This window comes from Bubalus kerabau, chromosome 15 (assembly GCF_029407905.1).
Source record: "Bubalus kerabau isolate K-KA32 ecotype Philippines breed swamp buffalo chromosome 15, PCC_UOA_SB_1v2, whole genome shotgun sequence".
NCBI classification, from domain to species: domain Eukaryota; kingdom Metazoa; phylum Chordata; class Mammalia; order Artiodactyla; family Bovidae; genus Bubalus; species Bubalus kerabau.
This window is the reverse complement of record NC_073638.1, coordinates 51,490,360-51,507,940: the sequence shown is the minus strand read 5'-3', so window position 1 is coordinate 51,507,940 and position 17,581 is coordinate 51,490,360. Positions and strand designations below refer to the sequence as shown.

The 17,581-nt window shown below is 39.8% G+C and overlaps 1 pseudogene; it reads right to left on the bottom strand.

Moving 5' to 3' along the window:
• Positions 1–375: 375 nt before the first annotated feature.
• On the bottom strand, positions 376–1,420 carry LOC129627849 (olfactory receptor 52B4-like; annotated as a pseudogene).
• Between the last annotated feature and the right edge of the window lie 16,161 nt (positions 1,421–17,581).

Sequence of the window (17,581 nt, the reverse complement as noted above, 5' to 3'; positions counted from 1 at the left end):
ACAAGTGTAGCCATTGAAAGCATAGAATACCCTAGTAAATAAGAGTATAACAATTACCCAGGAAAGGTCACTGTTTCCAGGGCATTACATTCTAACCTCCAGCCTAGGAGTAGGGAGGTGAACTAATCTAGTTATGAATTCTATGTATAAGAAAGTGAACTAAGACCCCAAAGGCAGTGATATCTAATGAGTTATTAAAGACATTGCAAGAAACATTTACAAACCCATCCCTGATAAAATTGGCCTATGACAACAAGATACAGAGTTATTTGATTAGTATTTCCACTGTACCCTTCCACATCTTGATACAAAAGCTAACCTAAAGCATGATGAGCATTACTGAGGAAAGCACAAAGGTAGTTTCCATTATTATAGTCATATCTGCTTTGGAAACAGAAAATGAACTACCAGGTCCCGAATCTGCTTGGTCTTAATCCCATAAACCGTGGGATTGAATGTAGGTGCAATGAGAATATAGACATTGGCCAGAAGAATGTAAATATGGAGTGGAATGTGGTATCCAAACCACTGAGTGAGAACTGAGAAGATCCCAGGTCCATAAAAGAGGATGATGACACAGATATGGGAGCCACATATGTTGAGAGTTTGTGAGGAGCATCTTGGGAAGGGATGTGGAGGACAGCACGGAGAGTAGGCATATATGAAACAAAGATTAGCACAACATCTAAGACCAAGGTTAACATTAGGACAAAAAATCAAATCAGATGTTCTATGTGAATGTCGCTCAGATGTGTTCAACTCTTCGCGACACCATGGACTATACAGTCCATGGAATTCTCCAGGCCAGAATACTGAAGTGGATAGCCATTTCCTTCTCCAGCATTTTGTTGGATATCGTTGCAGGAAATGTTTGCCAGGACAACGTGCTTACAAGCAGTGTTTGGGAAGATGTTATTTTGATAATAAGTCAGTCTTTTCTGGAGAAATATTACAGGAAAAACTGTACAGTAACTTCTTAGGAAGATGGATATATGAATTTTCCCTATCAGTGTATGTGTCAGAACAGTGGTGTATCACAGGGGGTAGCATATTGCAATGCCATCACCAGCAAGATCCCAGACTCGTAAATGAAAGTGGAAGAGAGGAAGAATACCTGACAAATGCAGCGATCCAGGGAGAGCTCTCCAGCATGGAACCAGAGGATCGCCAAGGCCTGAGGGACTCTGCACATGGAGAGGACAAGGTCTGCTCCGGACAGCATGCAGAGGAAGAGGTACATGGGTTCATGGAGGCTGTGCTCGGTGAGGATAATGAAGATGAACAGCCTGTTCCCAAGCAAGGCAGCGGCATAGGAAATAACAAAGGGGATGGAAATCCACATGTAGTGGTCTTCAAGGCCAGGGATGCCCAGCAAGCAGAAGACTGTGTGGCTACCACCAGTGTGGTTTAAGGTCCTCATACTTGGGAAGTTCTTCCAGAATCTCATGCCTATTCATGGAGACAGAGGAAAATAAAAAACATATGCAAACGTTTCTTTCGAATTATCATTTGATTTTGGTTCTTACTTCATCCCATTCCATTCTGATGATGTCAGGAATTTTGGATATATATATATATATATATATATAAAGATAAGTAAGGTATGACTTGCTTTCTGAATGAAGCCTTAATTTCACAAGCAACATGGACCCATAGAGCAGTAGAGAAAATTAAATGAGTATGGTAATGATTAACATCTTGTTGTCCAAAATTAAGTGAATACACAAACAAAATGGAAAGAATAATTTACTCTGTATTTGTGTTGGTTTTAAGAATGAGTTGTTTTTTTTTTTAACTTACCTAGGAAAATAGTTTTGTGTCTATGGGTAGGGAATTAGGGGTGGAGCAGAACAAAGGCTTTCCCTGAGCAGGTAGCTATGTCCTATTGTTTTGACTACAGAATAAAGAGTAGGATAGTATAACATGAGTTTTCAAAGTGTTTTTGAAACCTCATCAATATTTAATGTGTCCCTTGTCAATTTCTTTCTAGGCAACAGTGAAAAAATTCTGGTAATGACCTAAAACACTTGTGCACCATGTATCCAGGCCAGCTGAAGGCTGAGGAGTTCATAATATAGTCCCGTTATCTATTGTACTACATAAGAAAGAGGAGTTGTGAGGTCACATGGAAGGAGGAGCAGTGGGCCCAAATTCTAAGAGCTCTTGGAGAGGAAGAAAGAAAGGTTCAATTGTTTCAGTTTCTAGAAGAAACACAGGTGGTTTAGTGGACAGAGGTCTCTTTCCCCCGTGAATCAATATCCAAAATTGCTATTTGTAAAAGGAGTGTTTTTATACTATGAAGGCCAAACTCAAGGGCTTACATCTTCCATGCCCTCTCTCACTATGACTGAAGTTGACTCCCACGTCCATCTGCATTCTCATGAGAGGACCTTGGTGCAAAACTCAGGGAGTTGCAAATTCAGGAATCCATGAAATAATGAAGTATACTGATCAACAACTTTCAAGATCTGCATTTTTAACAGGGCATAACTGAAGATCCAGCACAAAGTAAGTCACAATGAGTGTTCTCTGCCCTTCCAGGATTGATACTTCTCACCTCTGAATTTATTTAACAGATTGGGAAATTCCTCTTCTATTTTTATTCCTGTTACCTTCTAAGTAATGACTAAAGTTGTCCTAAAAATATAATCGTGGAACAGAAACCCAGTAGAGGTGTGTGAAGATGTTCCTGCTGTGGTCAGCTACCAAAGTCAGGTCAGTCTGTGACCAAACAGCCATTTTGAGAATAGATTGTGCCCTGAGAAAGGCCATCCTCCTGAAGGAGATGGAAGACACCAAAATAGACATGAAAATGCCATTGAGGGGCGGGGGGATAATGTGTGTGCCATATGCTGAGAAGCTTGTAGCAAGAAAAGGTTATAAAAATGAAACAACGTAAATGTTAAGTCATTATAAAGAGGAGCCAATGAGGACAATCTTAGAGATAATGATGGACACTGGATATTTGGGAGTAAAGAGGAATTTTTCTTCTAGGAGCCAGAGGAGAGATGCTGAGGAGCTCAATGTTTGTGGTGTGGTCTATGGGTACATTGTGAGTACTGATAGCCATTTGTTTACTGAATCAAATCTAAAGCAACTTCTCCAAACTGCCTCATGCCGGTTCCCCCAGGCTGGATCCAGAGAGCTTCAGTATCATGGAGAATTTACTTGCTTCTGCCTGCTGTGTTCCCGAGAGAGCTGACCCTACTCAGGATACTGTTCACCATCTGCCCACTATGTCAACCATGTGCTTGCGAAAGTCTTCTCCCCATATATGATTTATTTCCTCTGATTTCACAAGGGATCTAATCATCAAAACACGTATCTCAAGAATAGGAGAAAATTTGATTACCTGACCGTGTTTCCCTTATTGATTTTAAATTTTCTGTGGTCTGGGAATTGTCTTTTTCCTTTGTGCAGTTCTAGACCTCAGCATATCAAGGCAAAGTGTAGCTTCTCAAAGTGTTTAACAAAGCGAACAAATGGCAAATATCAGGCAGGTGTGCTGAAGGATCAGTTCGGGGTGGTCGTGAATAACTCTCTTTAATGCCTCAGATATTGACACCAGTGAGGATCTGGGCCAACATAGAACCTCCTCTGGAAGGACTTAGGGATCCCTGGCACAGTGAGAGCTAATGATGGTTCCCACTTCTTTACGCTCTCCTTTCCCAGACAGCACTTTCCATCCTACTGGGACAGCTCATATGTAGGACAGTGGTTCAGTGGTGTGCTGGTAACCCAGCTCAAATACACATATATATACCTAGTATGTAGATAAATAAGTAAATGAATAAATAGTCCTGATTTGCAGTGCTTGCCAATTTCTGTGTATGTACTCCCCCAATATGAAAAGGCAAAAAGATAGGATACTGAAAGAGAAACTCCCCAGGTCAGTAGGTGCCCAATATGCTACTGGAGATGAGTGGAGAAATAACTCCAAAAAGAATGAAGGGATGGAGCCAAAGCAAAAACAATACCCAGTTGTGGGTGTGACTGGTGATAGAAGCAAGGTCTAATGCTGTAAAGAGCAATACTGCATAGGAACCTGGAATGTCAGGTCCATGATTCAAGGGAAATTAGAAGTGGTCAAACAAGAGATAGCAAGAGTGAATGTTGACATTCTTGGAATCAGTGAACTCAAATGGACTGGAATGGGTGAATTTAACTCAGATGACCATCATGTCTACTACTACAGGCAGGAATCCCTCAGAAGAAATGGAGTAGCCATCATGATCAACAAAAGAGTCCGTAATGCAGTACTTGGATGCAATCTCAAAAACGACAGAATGATCTCTGTTCGTTTCCAAGGCAAACCATTCAATATCACAGTAATCCAAGTCTATGCCCCAACCAGTAACGCTGAAGAAGCTGAAGTTGAATGGTTCTATGAAGACCTACAAGACCTTTTAGAACTAATACCCCCAAAAGATGTCCTTTTCATTATAGGAAACTGGAATGCAAAAGTCGGAAGTCAAGAAACACCTGGAGTAACAGGCAAATTTGGCCTTGGAATACGGAATGAAGCAGGGCAAAGACTAATAAAGTTTTGCCAAGAAAATGCACTGGTCATAGCAAACACCCTCTTCCAAAAACACAAGAGAAGACTCTACACATGGACATCACCAGATGGTCAACACTGAAATCAGATTGATTATGTTCTTTGCAGCCAAAATGGAGAAGGTCTATACAGTCAGCAAAAACAAGACCAGGAGCTGACTGTGTCTCAGACCATGAACTCCTTATTGCCAAATTCAGACTTAAATTGAAGAAAGTAGGGAAAACCACTACACCATTCAGGTATGACCTAAATCAAATCCCTTATGATTATACAGTGGAAGTGAGAAATAGATTTAAGGGACTAGATCTGATAGATAGAGTGCCTGATGAACTATGGAATGAGGTTCATGACATTGTGCAGGAGACAGGGATAAAGACCATCCCCATGTAAAAGAAATGCCAACAAGCAAAATGGCTGTCTGGGGAGGCCTTACAAATAGCTGTGAAAATAAGAGAAGCGAAAAGCAAAGGAGAAAAGGAAAGATACAAGCATCTGAATGCAGAGTTCCAAAGAATAGCAAGAAGAGATAAGAAAGCCTTCTTCAGTGATCAATGCAAAGAAATAGAGGAAAACAATAGGATGGGAAAGACTAGAGATCTCGTCAAGAAAATTAGAGATACCAAGGGAACATTTCATGCAAAGATGGGCTCGATTAAGGACAGAAAGTGCATGGACCTAACAGAAGCAGAAGATATTAAGAAGAGGTGGCAAGAATACACAGAAGAACTGTACAAAAAAGATCTTCACGACCCAGATAATTACAATGATGTGATCACTGACCTCGAGCCAGATATCCTGCAATGTGAAGTCAAGTGGGCCTTAGAAAGCATCACTACGAACAAAGCTAATGGAGGTGATGGAATTCCAGTTGAGCTATTTCAAATCCTGAAAGATGATGCTGTGAAAGTGCTGCACTCAATATGCCAGCAAATTTGGAAAACTCGGCAGTGGCCACAGGACTGGAAAAGGTCCATTTTCATTCCACTCCCAAAGAAAGGCAATGCCAAAGAATGCTCAAACTACCGCACAATTGCACTCATCTCACACGCTAGTAAAGTAATGCTCAAAATTCTCCAAGCCAGGCTTCAGCAATACGTGAACCATGAACTTCCTGATGTTCAAGCTGGTTTTAGAAAAGGCAGAGGAACCAGAGATCAAATTGCCAACATCCACTGGATCATGGAAAAAACAAGAGAGTTCCAGAAAAACATATACTTCTGCTTTATTGACTATGCCAAAGCCTTTGACTGTGTGGGTCACAATCAACTGAGGAAAATTCTGAAAGAGATGGGAATACCAGACCACCTGACCTGCCTCTTTAGAAATCTGTATGCAAGTCAGGAAGCAACAGTTAGAACTGGACATAGAACAGCGGACTGGTTCCAAATAGGAAAAGGAGTACATCAAGGCTGTATATTGTCACCCTGCTTATTTAACTTCTATGTAGAGTACATCATGAGAAACTCTGGACTGGAAGAAGCACAAGCTAGAATCAAGATTGCCAGGAGAAATATCAATAACCTCAGATATGCAGATGACACCACCCTTATGGCAGAAAGTGAAGAGGAACTAAAAAGCCTCTTGATGAAAGTGAAAGTGGAGAGTGAAAAAAGGTGGCTTAAAGCTCAACATTCAGAAAACGTAGATCATGGCATCTGGTCCCATCACTTCATGGGAAATAGATGGGGAAACAGTGCAAACAGTGTCAGACTTTATCTTTTTGGGCTCCAAAATCACTGCAGATGGTGACTGCAGCCATGAAATTAAAAGACGCTTACTCCTTGGAAGGAAAGTTATGACCAACCTAGACAGCATATTCAAAAGCAGAGACATTACTTTGCCAACAAAGGTCCACCTAATCAAGGCTATGGTTTTTCCTGTGGTCATGTTTGGATGTGAGAGTTGGACTGTGAAGAAGGCTAGGCGCTGAAGAATTGATGGTTTTGAACTGTGGTGTTGGAGAAGACTGTTGAGAGTCCCTTGGACTGCAAGGAGATCCAACCAGTCCATTCTGAAGGAGATCAGTCCTGGGATTTCTTTGGAAGGAATGATGCTAAAGCTGAAACTCCAGTACTTTGGCCACCTCATGTGAAGAGTTGACTCATTGGAAAAAACTCTGATGCTGTGAGGGATTGGGGGCAGGAGGAGAAGGGGACGACAGAGGATGAGATGGCTGGATGGCATCACTGAATCGATGGACCTGAGTCTGAGTGAACTCTGGGAGTTGGTGATGGACAGGGAGGCCTGGCGTGCTGTGATTCATGGGGTTGCAAAGAGTTGGACATGACTGAGCAACTGAACTGAACTGAACTGAAGGTGTATTTCATGCTGCAAGATGATATCACTGAGTGTGGAGTTTGCAAGGAATGGGCAAAGGGGCAGGTACAAGTGGATCTAGCACACAACTGCTTTTGTCTCTCTAATCTGTTTCCTTTACTCTAGACAATGGTCCTAATATTTTCAACACTTTCTTTAGGCTGCATAACATTTAGTCTTATAATGGTCTTATTGCCTGAAATATCACTCCACAGCAATAATAAATGTCACCTGCTTCAGTGGAATTCACATGGGCTAAAATGGGTTAAGTCAGAACAGGGTTCTCAGAGTGATGGGTGCCAGGAACTGAGCTTTTATACATTTGCCTGAAAGCCTCAGGGGCAGCTATCACCCTAGGGAGACCAGATTTCGAGTTGCCTTTTCAACAACAACTCTTTATCCCACATATGTGGATTATGTCTTTAGGTCTCTTTAAGCCTTCGTTTTCCACTATTTTTCTCTATACATCCCTTGATCAGATATGCTCACATACTTATTTCTTTTTTTAAATATAAATTTATTTATTTCAATTGGAGGTTAATTACTTTACAATATTGTATTGGTTTTGCCATACATCAACATGAATCCTCCGTGGGTGTACATGTGTTGCCCATCCTGAACACCCCTCCCTCCTCCCTCCCTGTACCATTCCTCTGGGTCATCCCAGTGCACCAGCCCCAAGCATCCAGTGTCACTTATTTCTAATAAATCAATTGTTAGTATTACTACTCCAAATATTTCTGTTTCTATTTTTATGGAAATTAATAAATATCAATCCTGTTTTCAATCAGCACAATTTAAAGATTTACAAGTTAATTATTTTAAAAACATATTACACAAAAGCATTTCTTTGTAATTTAAACAGACTTGAATTAAATTTGTACTATGTTTCATGGCCAAGATGATGGAATAGGAAGACCCCTAGCTCACCACCTCATGGACATGGGTTTAGGTAGACTCGGGAGTTGGTGATGGACAGGGAGGCCTGGTGTGCTGCTGTTCATGTGGGCCGAAAGAATCGGACAGGACTGAGTGACTGAACTGAACTGAAAAAAGGAAGTAATCAGTGAACTGGAAGACACAGTAGTGGAAAGCACTTAAGATGAAGGAAAAAAAAAGCATTAAATAAAATGAAGTTTTAAGTGACCTCTAGGACAATCTCAAGTACACTTTTGCATTATAGGAGTCTAGAATCAGAAGAGAGATAATGATGGGAAAGAACTTATCTGAAGATATAATAGCTGACAATTTTCCTAACCTGGGGAAGGAAACAAACATCCAGGTCCCTGAAGCACAAAGTCCTAAACAAGATGCACCCAAAGATGTCCACATCCATGCACACTTTAATTAAAATGGAAAAAATTAAAGATAAAGAGTCTTAAAAGCAGCAAGATAAAGACAACTACTGATAGCTACATACAAGGGAACTCCCATGACACCATCAGGTGACTCTTCAGCAGAAGCTTTGCAGGTCAGAAGAGAGTGTGGCATAATAATATTCAAAGTAATGAATGGAAAAAACCAAAATACTGTACCTGGCAAGGCTATTTTCAGATTTGAAGATGAGATAAAGAGTTTTTCAAACAAGCAAAAACTAAAGAGGTTCAGCTCCAGCAAACCAGCTTTATAATAAAAGTTAAAAGGACTTCTTTAAGTAGAAAAGAAAATATTGCAATTAGAAATGTGAAAATTACAAAAGGAAAAATCTCAATGGTACATCAAATATGAGGTAATGTAGTATATCAACAATTTATAAAGCTAACAGGTACACCTGTGGCAGATTCATGTTGATGTATGGCAAAACCAATACAATATTGTAAAGTAATTAGCCCCCAATTAAAATAAATAAATTTATATTTTTTAAAAAAGCTAACAGGAAGGTTACAAAGAGAAAAGGAGAGACTTCCCTGCTGGTCCAGTGGTTGTGAATCTGCCCACCAATGCAGGGACATAGAGTGGATCCTTGGTCTGGGAAAATACCTCATTTCAGGGCAACTAAACCTGTGAGCCAGTAACTGCTGGAGCCACCATGCCCTAGAGCACATGCTCTATAGCAAGAGAAGCCACAGCAATGAGAAGCCCTCATACTAAAATGAAGAGTAGCCCCTGCTCTCCACAACTAGGGAAAGTCCATGAGCAGCAACAAAGACCCAGTGCAACCAAGGAAAATAAAAGACTAAAGGAGTAAAAGTTTGTATATCCAAATAAGTTGTTAGGGAACAAATAAAACAAAAAGATGTAAAATATGATGTCAAATAGTAAATGAATATGTGTGTTGGGGGGGGGGTTGCAGTGTTATTAAAATAGACTTGAATTTAAGATTGTTGTTGTTGTTCAGTCACTAAGTCATGTCCAACTCTTTGTGGCCTATGGACCACACCATTGCAGGCTTCCCTATCCTTCACTATTTCCCAGAGTTTGCTTAAACTTGCGTCCATTGTGTCAGTGATGCTATCGAACCATCTCATCCTCTGTCACCCCCTTCTCCTCCTGCCCTCCATCCGCCCCAGCATCAGAGTCTGCCAATGAGTCAGCTCTTCAGATCAACTGGCCAAAGTATTGGAGCTTCAGCTTCAGCATCAGTCCTTCCAAGAATATTCAGGGTTGATTTATTTTAGGATTGACTGATTTCCTTGCTGTCCAAGGGACACTCAAGAGTCTTCTCTGGCGCCACAGTTCAAAAGCATCACTTCTTTGAAGCTCAGCCTTCTTTATGGTCCCACTGTCCCATCTGTACATGACTACCGGAAAAACCATAGAACTCAGTAGGTTTTGTAAACATTCTGTTAGCAATCCCTGGGACTCATTGACAGGCTGCAGAAGTACCCCACGTCTATTAATACTTCCCAGTGCTCCTCAGGGTCATTAGACTTTTTGCTCTTTCAAAGCTGCTTTCTGCTCAGTTGACCACCCTTCCAACTGGACCATGTCCCTTTTCTTTCCCACATACAGCTATTAACTTGTTTAAATTTTGGGGTAATTTATCATGTCTGCCTTTTAAAATGACTTTACTACAATATATTTATTTAAAAAAATTTTTATCTTTTTTAAATTATGAAAGTATGATAACACATTTACAGGAGACTTGGGAAATACATGTAGTTCCTCTATATATTGTGCTTATTTTTTTAAGTAGGTAAATTAAGATTTTAGTTGGAGTTTCAATATCAAACTCTCAAAAATTAATAGAATGAATATACAGAGAAGGAGAAGGATATAGTAGACCTGAAAGGCACTGTGAGCCAATTCAAAATATTTGAAATTTATACAATTTTCACACAGCAGTAGCATACAAATTCTATTCAAGTGCCTATAGACTGTAAACTAGGAAGCCCTGGAAAATATCTAGGGACATAAAGCAAGGTGCAAAACTTTTATGTTCTAAAGGTATTGAAATCATACAGAATCTGTTCTCTTATCACTGTGAAATTATGTTAGAAATCATTAAAAGATATTTGTAAATAACTCACATATTTTCAAGTGCAATGTGACATTTACCAAGAGAGATTTTAAACTTAGCCTTTGAAAGCCTCAATAAGTTAGGCTGAAAAAAGCACCAAGGGTGACTGCAATGAAGAAAGCATTTAAATGAGAAATTAGAATCAAAATGAGAAATTAATATTAAAGATACCTTAAATAAAATCCCTTTTAGAAATTTATTTAGAAATTAAATGTCCGCTTTTAAACGATGGGTGTATCTAAGAGGGCCATAACAAGGAAAATTAGAAATTATTTGTAATAGAATAAAAGTGAAAACAGAATTTGACAGACTTTGTTTCATGAGGCTGAAGCTGCTCAGTGCAATTCAATACAATATGGGATCTTGAATAAGATATGAAAACAAATAATGGACAGTATCATAAAATTTTGTGAAATTTGAACCAAATCTGTGGTGGTGGTGGTGGTTTAGTCGCTAAGTCATGTGTGACTCTTGCGACCCCGTGGACTGTAGCCCACCAGGCTCCTCTGTCAACGGGATTTTCCAGGCAAGAACACTGGAGTGGGTTGCCATTTTCTTTTCCAGAGGATCTTCTCAACCCAGGAATTGAACCCAGGTCTCCTACATTTCAGGCAGAATCTTTATCGACTGAGCTATGAGGGAAGATGTACAAAATTTGATGAATAAAATCTGTACTTCAGTTAATAATACTGTATCACTTGTTAATTTCCTGTTTTTTTTTTTTAACAGCAAAGTATTTCTTTATATTCTCAATATTGGATTAGAATTTTGAAGACTCATTCAAATTTTTTTTTTTAAATCACTAATAGATGGGAATACCAGACCACCTGACCTGCCTCTTGAGAAACAGATATGCAGCTCCAGAAGCAACAGTTAGAACTGGACATGGAACAACACGCTGGTTCCAAATAGGAAAAGGAGTACGTCAAGGCTGTATATTGTCACCCTGCTTATTTAACTTATATGCAGAGTACATCATGAGAAACTCTGGACTGGAAGAAGCACAAGCTGGAATCAAGATTGCCGGGAGAAATATCAATAACCTCAGATATGCAGATGACACCACCCTTATGGCAGAAAGTGAAGAGAACTAAAAAGCCTCTTGATGAAAGTGAAAGAGGAGAGTGAAAAAGTTGGCTTAAAGCCCAACATTCAGAAAATGAAGATGATGGCATCTGGTCCCATCACTCCATGGGAAATAGATGGGCAAACAGTGAAAAAAGTGTCAGACTTTATTTTTCTGAGCTCCAAAATCACTGCAGATGGTGATTGCAGCCATGAAATTAAAAGACGCTTACTCCTTGGAAGAAAAGTTATGACCAACCTAAATAGCATATTCAAAAGCAGAGACACTACTTTGCCAACAAATGTCCATCTAGTCAAGGCTATTGTTTTTCCAATAGTCATGTATGGATGTGAAAGTCAGACTGTGAAGAAAGCTGAGCGCCAAAGAATTGGTGGTTTTGAACTGTGGTGTTGGAGAAGACTGTTGAGAGTCCCTTGGACTGCAAGGAGATCCAACCAGTCCATTCTGAAGGAGATCAGTCCTGGGATTTCTTTGGAAGGAATGATTCTAAAGCTGAAACTCCTGTACTTTGGCCACCTCATGCGAAGAGTTGACTCATTGTAAAAGACTGATGCTGGGAGGAACTGGGGGCAGAAGGAGAAGGGGACGACAGAGGATGAGATGGCTGGATGGCATCACTGACTCGATGGACGTGAGTCTGAGTGAACTCCGGGAGTTGGTGAAGGACAGGGAGGCATGGTGTGCTGCAGTTCATGGGGTTGCAAAGAGTCGGACATGACTGAGTGACTGAACTGAACTGAATTGAAGATAATAAATTTTCTAGAATGTTAACAGTAATACTAGAAGCCAAAATACATGGAACTATAAAATTTTGAATGAATATAAATTAGAAATCTAACATTCTATTCATACTAAGTTGAACAAGTGGAATCAAAATGTTATAATTTTTTTTAGCTAAGCAAAATTCATAAATTTTCTAAAATATATATATTATGTATGCTGTATATATGGGTATATGTATGTATATAAAAGCTTCCTTACTACACTTGATAAAGGCTTAAGAAAGAACAATAACATCAAAAAGAGACAGAGAAATTGGAAAACAAACTAAATGAAATTGGAGCACTGAATATGAAATAAAAAAAGTGAAGCAAACTAGATAAAAGTAAAAGATCATCATATAGTCCACTCATTTTTAAACATGCTTGCTTATTATAAACACATCTGGTGTTTTGTAGAAAAGCAGCAGTACCTGGACATTGGTATTTTTCAGAATATTTCAAGATAATCCTGATATGCATCTGGACTTTAAAAAGTGATTACAAGTTTTTCTATTAAATGGTAGTTTTAGTGAAATAGAATTGTATTATTTTCTGTTGACCAATCATGATACATTGATATTAAGTGAATAATAATTGCATAATCACAATAGTAAAGATGTTTATCAGTTTTCACAATCAATAGCCAGACCAAAACAAAAGTAGAAGATAATTACAATTGCAAGCCATAATGGAAACATGATTAATCTAACAGTATAAAATAAATGCATACAGTTTGGGGAGTGAAATGGAGTGATGTGGTATGCGGAAGTGCATACATGCACATGTTTTCATCTGCCCAGCCAATCTGTCTGTTGGTTGGTGCATTTAATCCATTTACAATTAAGGTGATTATCAGTATGTAAGGGATTCCCTGGTGGCTCAGACTGTTAAGTGTCTGCCTGCAATGCGGGAGACCCTGGGTCAGGAAGATCCCCTGGAGAAGGAAATGGCAACCCACTCCAGTACTCTTGCCTAGAAAATTCCATGGATGGAGGAGCCTGGTGGGCTACAGTCCATGGGGTTGCAAAGAGTCGGACTGACTGAGCGACTTCACTCACTTCAATATGTATAATCCCACTACCATTTTCTTAATTGCTTTGGGTTTATTTTGTGTAGGTCTTTTCCTTCTCTTGTGTTTCCTGCCTAGAGAAGTTCCTTTAGAAATTGTTGTAAAGCTGGTTGGGTGGTGCTGAATTCTCTTAACTTTTGTTTGTCTGGAAAGATTTTAATTTCTCCACCAAACCTGAATGTGAGTCTTGCTGGGTAGATTATTCTTGGTTGTAGTTCTTCCCTTTCTTCACTTTAAATATATCGTGCCATTTTCTTCTGGCTTGTAGAGTTTCTGTTGGAAATCATCTTTACTTTTGTGCTATAATAAATGAAATGGTTTATAATTTTGCTTTAAACTATTTGCTGCTGCTGAGTCGCTTCAGTCGTGTCAGACCCTGTGCAACCCCATAGATGGCAGCCCACGAGGCTCCCCCATCCCTGGGATTCTCCAGGCAAGAACACTGGAGTGGGTTGCCATTTCCTTCTCCAATGCATGAAAGTGAAAAGTGAAAGTGAAGTCTCGCAGTCGTGTCCAACTCTTAGCGACCCCATGGATTGCAGCCTACTAGGCTCCTCTGTCCATGGGATTTTCCAGGCAAGAGTACTGGAGTGGGTTGCCATTGCCTTCTCCGAAACTATTTGCTACTAGTATTTAAAAATATGGTTTGTTTTTTAAACTTTTATCCTAAAACCTTGCTAAATCTTTTTCAGTGTTGTATGGATTGTTAGCATTTTCTATATACTCAATCATTCCATCTGCGAACAATCTATTAATAAATAGTGGCTTATTAATAGTGAGCACCAAAGAAGTGATGCTTTTGAACTGTGGTGTTGGAGAAGACTCTTGACAGTCCTTTGGACTGCAAGGAGATCCAACTAGTCCATCCTAAAAGAACTCAATCCTGAATATTCATTGGAAGGACTGATGCTGAAGCTGAAACTCCAATACTTTGGCCACCTTACAGGACGAATTGACTTATTTGAAAAGACCCCAATGCTGGGAAAGATTGAAGGCAGGAGGACAAGGGGACGACAGAGAATGAGATGGTTGAATGGCATCACTGACTCAATGGACATGAGTTTGAGTAAACTCCAGGGGTTGATGATGGACAGGGAGGCCTGGTGTGTTGCAGTCATTGGGGTCACAAAGAGTCAGACATGACTGAGCGACTGAACTGAAATAGTGGTTTAAGTGTCCTTTTCCAACCTGAATATCTTTTATTTCATTTTTAATAGTGTATTTTCCATTCACTCGGTGAAGGACACCTTGATTGCTTCAAAGTTTTGGCAGTTATAACTAAAGCTGCTAAAATGACCATGAACCAGTTTTTGTGTGGATATACATTTTTAGTTCATGTGGTATTTACCAAGAAGTGCAGCTGCTGGACTGTATGGTAAGAGTATGCTTAGTTTTGTAAGAAGCTGCTTGTCTTCCTAAGTGGCAGTACCATTTTGAATTCCCACCAGCAATGAATGAGAATTCCTGTTACTATACATCCATGCTGGCATTTGCTGCTGTCAACATTTTGGATTTTCTCCATCTCATTAGGTGTGCAATGGCATCTCATTGTTGTTTTAATTTTCAGTTCTGCCGTGATTATGCTATTTTCTTTCTTTTTTTTTATTTTTATTTTTTAAATTTGGATACATCAAGGTTTCCTTGTGGGAATCATGCAAGTCAAAGTGTGCAGAGTTAATACCTTCTTTTAAGTAGTTGAGTTTTTTTTTTTTTATGGCAGAATGTTGACTTTTATTTCTTTTTTTTTGCATTTATTTATATATATTTTTAAAAATTTTATTTTATTTAACTTTACAATATTGTATTGGTTTTGCCATATATTGAAATGAATCTGCCACAGGTATACATGTGTTCCCCATCCTGAACCCTCCTCCCACTTCCCTCCCCATGATATTTTCTTATCATAAAAGTTACTACCAAATCCAACATCATCTGGACTTTCTCTTCTGTTGTCATTTAGGAGTTTTAGAATTTTGCATTTTCTATTTAATTTTCATTATCTGGGTTGTGAAGATCTTTTTTTTTTTTTAAATAAATATTTATTTATTTATTTGGCTTCACCCAGCATAGAGAACAGAGTTTTAGCCACTGACCACCAGGAAAGTTCTGGGTATCACTTAACCTTTCTTTCTTTCCTTTTTTTTTTTTAAGTCTCTCTCTCTCTCTCTCTCTTTTTTTTAAGTTTATTTATTTTATTAGAGGCTAATTACTTTACAATATTGTATTGGTTTTGCCATACATCAACATGAATCTGCATTGAAACATGTATAATATCATATAAGAAATGAATCGTCAGTCCAGGTTCGATGCAGGATACAGGATGCTTGGGGCTGGTGCACTGGGATGAAGATCTTTTTTGTGTAGTTCTTCTGTGTATTATTGCCAAGTCTTAATATCTTCTGCTTCTGTTAGGTTCATACCATTTCTGTCCTTTATTGTGCCCAACTTTGCATGAAATATTCCAATGTTATCTGTAGTTTTCTTGAAGAAATCTCTAGTCTTTCCCATTTTATTGTTTTCCTCTATTTCTTTGCATTGATAACTGAGGAAGACTTTCTTATCTCTCCTTGCTATTCTTTGGAACTCTGCATTCAAATGGGTATATCTTTCCTTTTCTCCTTTGCCTTCAGCTTCTCTTCTTTTCTCAGTTATTTGTAAGGCTTCCTCAGAACACCATTTTGCCCTTTTGCATTTCTTTTTCCTGGCAATGGTCTTGATCACTGCCTCCTGTACAATGTCACAAACCTCTGTCCATAATTCTTCAGGTGCTCTCTCTATCATATCTAATCATTGAATCTATTTGTCACTTCCACTGTGTAATCATAAGGGATTTGATTCAGGTCATACCAGAATGGTCTATTGGCTTTTCCTACTTCAATTTAAGTCTGAATTTGACAATAAGGAGTTCATAATCTCAGAGAAGGCAATGACACCCCACTCCAGTACTCTTGCCTGGAAAATCCCATGGATGGAGGAGCCTGGTAGGCTGTAGTCCATGGGGTCGCTAAGAGTCAGACACGACTGAGCGACTTCCCTTTCACTTTTCACTTTCATGCATTGGAGAAGGAAATGGCAACCCACTCCCATGTTCTTGCCTGGAGAATCCCAGGGACGGGGGGCCTGGTGGTCTTCCTTCTATGGGGTCGCCCAGAGTCGGACACGACTGAAGGAACTTAGCAGCAGCAGCAGCAGCAGCAGTTCATGATCTGAGCCACAGTCTGCTCCCAGTCTTGTTTTTGCCGACTGTATAGAGCTTCCCCATAATTGGCTGTGAAGAATACAATCAATCTGATTTCAGTTTTGACCATCTGGTGATGTGCATATGTAGAGTCTTTTCTTGTGTTGTTGGAAGAGCATGTTTGCTATGATCAGTGTGTTCTCTTGGCAAAATTCTATTAACCTTTGCCCTGCTTCATTTTGTACTCCAAGGCCAAATTTGCCTGTTACTCCAGGTATCTCTTGACTACCTACTTTTGCATTCCAGTCCCCTATAATGAAAAGGACAACTTTTGGGGTTAGTTCTAGAAGGTCTTGTCGGTCTTCATAGAATTGTTCAACTTCAGCTTCTTCAGCATTACTGGTTGAGGCATAGACTTAGATCACTGTGATATTGAATGATTTGCCTTGGAAACAAACAGAGATCACACTGCCATTTTTGGGATTGCATCCAAGTCCTACATTTCAGACTCTTTTGTTGACTATGAGCTTTTGGGCCCACTTGCACTCATCTTCTCCTGTGAGAACTCAAAAATCTCGCTGCTGAATAACCATTTACAGGAGAATGTTGGATCCCACCAAAAAAAGATACCCCACATCCAAGGGCAAGGGAGAAGCCCTGAACAAGACAGTAGGAGGGGCAAAATTGCATTTAGACTCAAATCCCATACCCACCAGAGACACTTGGAAGGCTCAAACAGAACCTTGTGCAACCAGGAGAACCCATAGAGGCTGAGCCAGACCTGCCTTTGAGTGTTTGTCTCCTGAAGTGGCCTGCCACAGGGGCAGGGGCTCTGGGTGTAGCAGACCTGGGTATGGCATAAGCTCTATTGCAGGAGGTCGCCATTAACCCCAACATAGAGCCGCCAGAACTTACACAGGACTGGGGAAACAGACTCTTGGAGGGCACAAACAAAGCTTTGTGTGCACCAGGACCCAGGAGAAAGGAGATGTGACCCCACAGAGACTGATCCTGACTTGCCTGTGAGTGTCCAAGAGTGTCTGCTGGAGGTGTGGATCAGTTGTGGCCCTCTGCAGAGTCAGGAGCACTGAGTGTGGCAGTGTGTGCATGGGACCTTTTGAAGGAAGTTGCCATTATCTTCATTACCTCCAC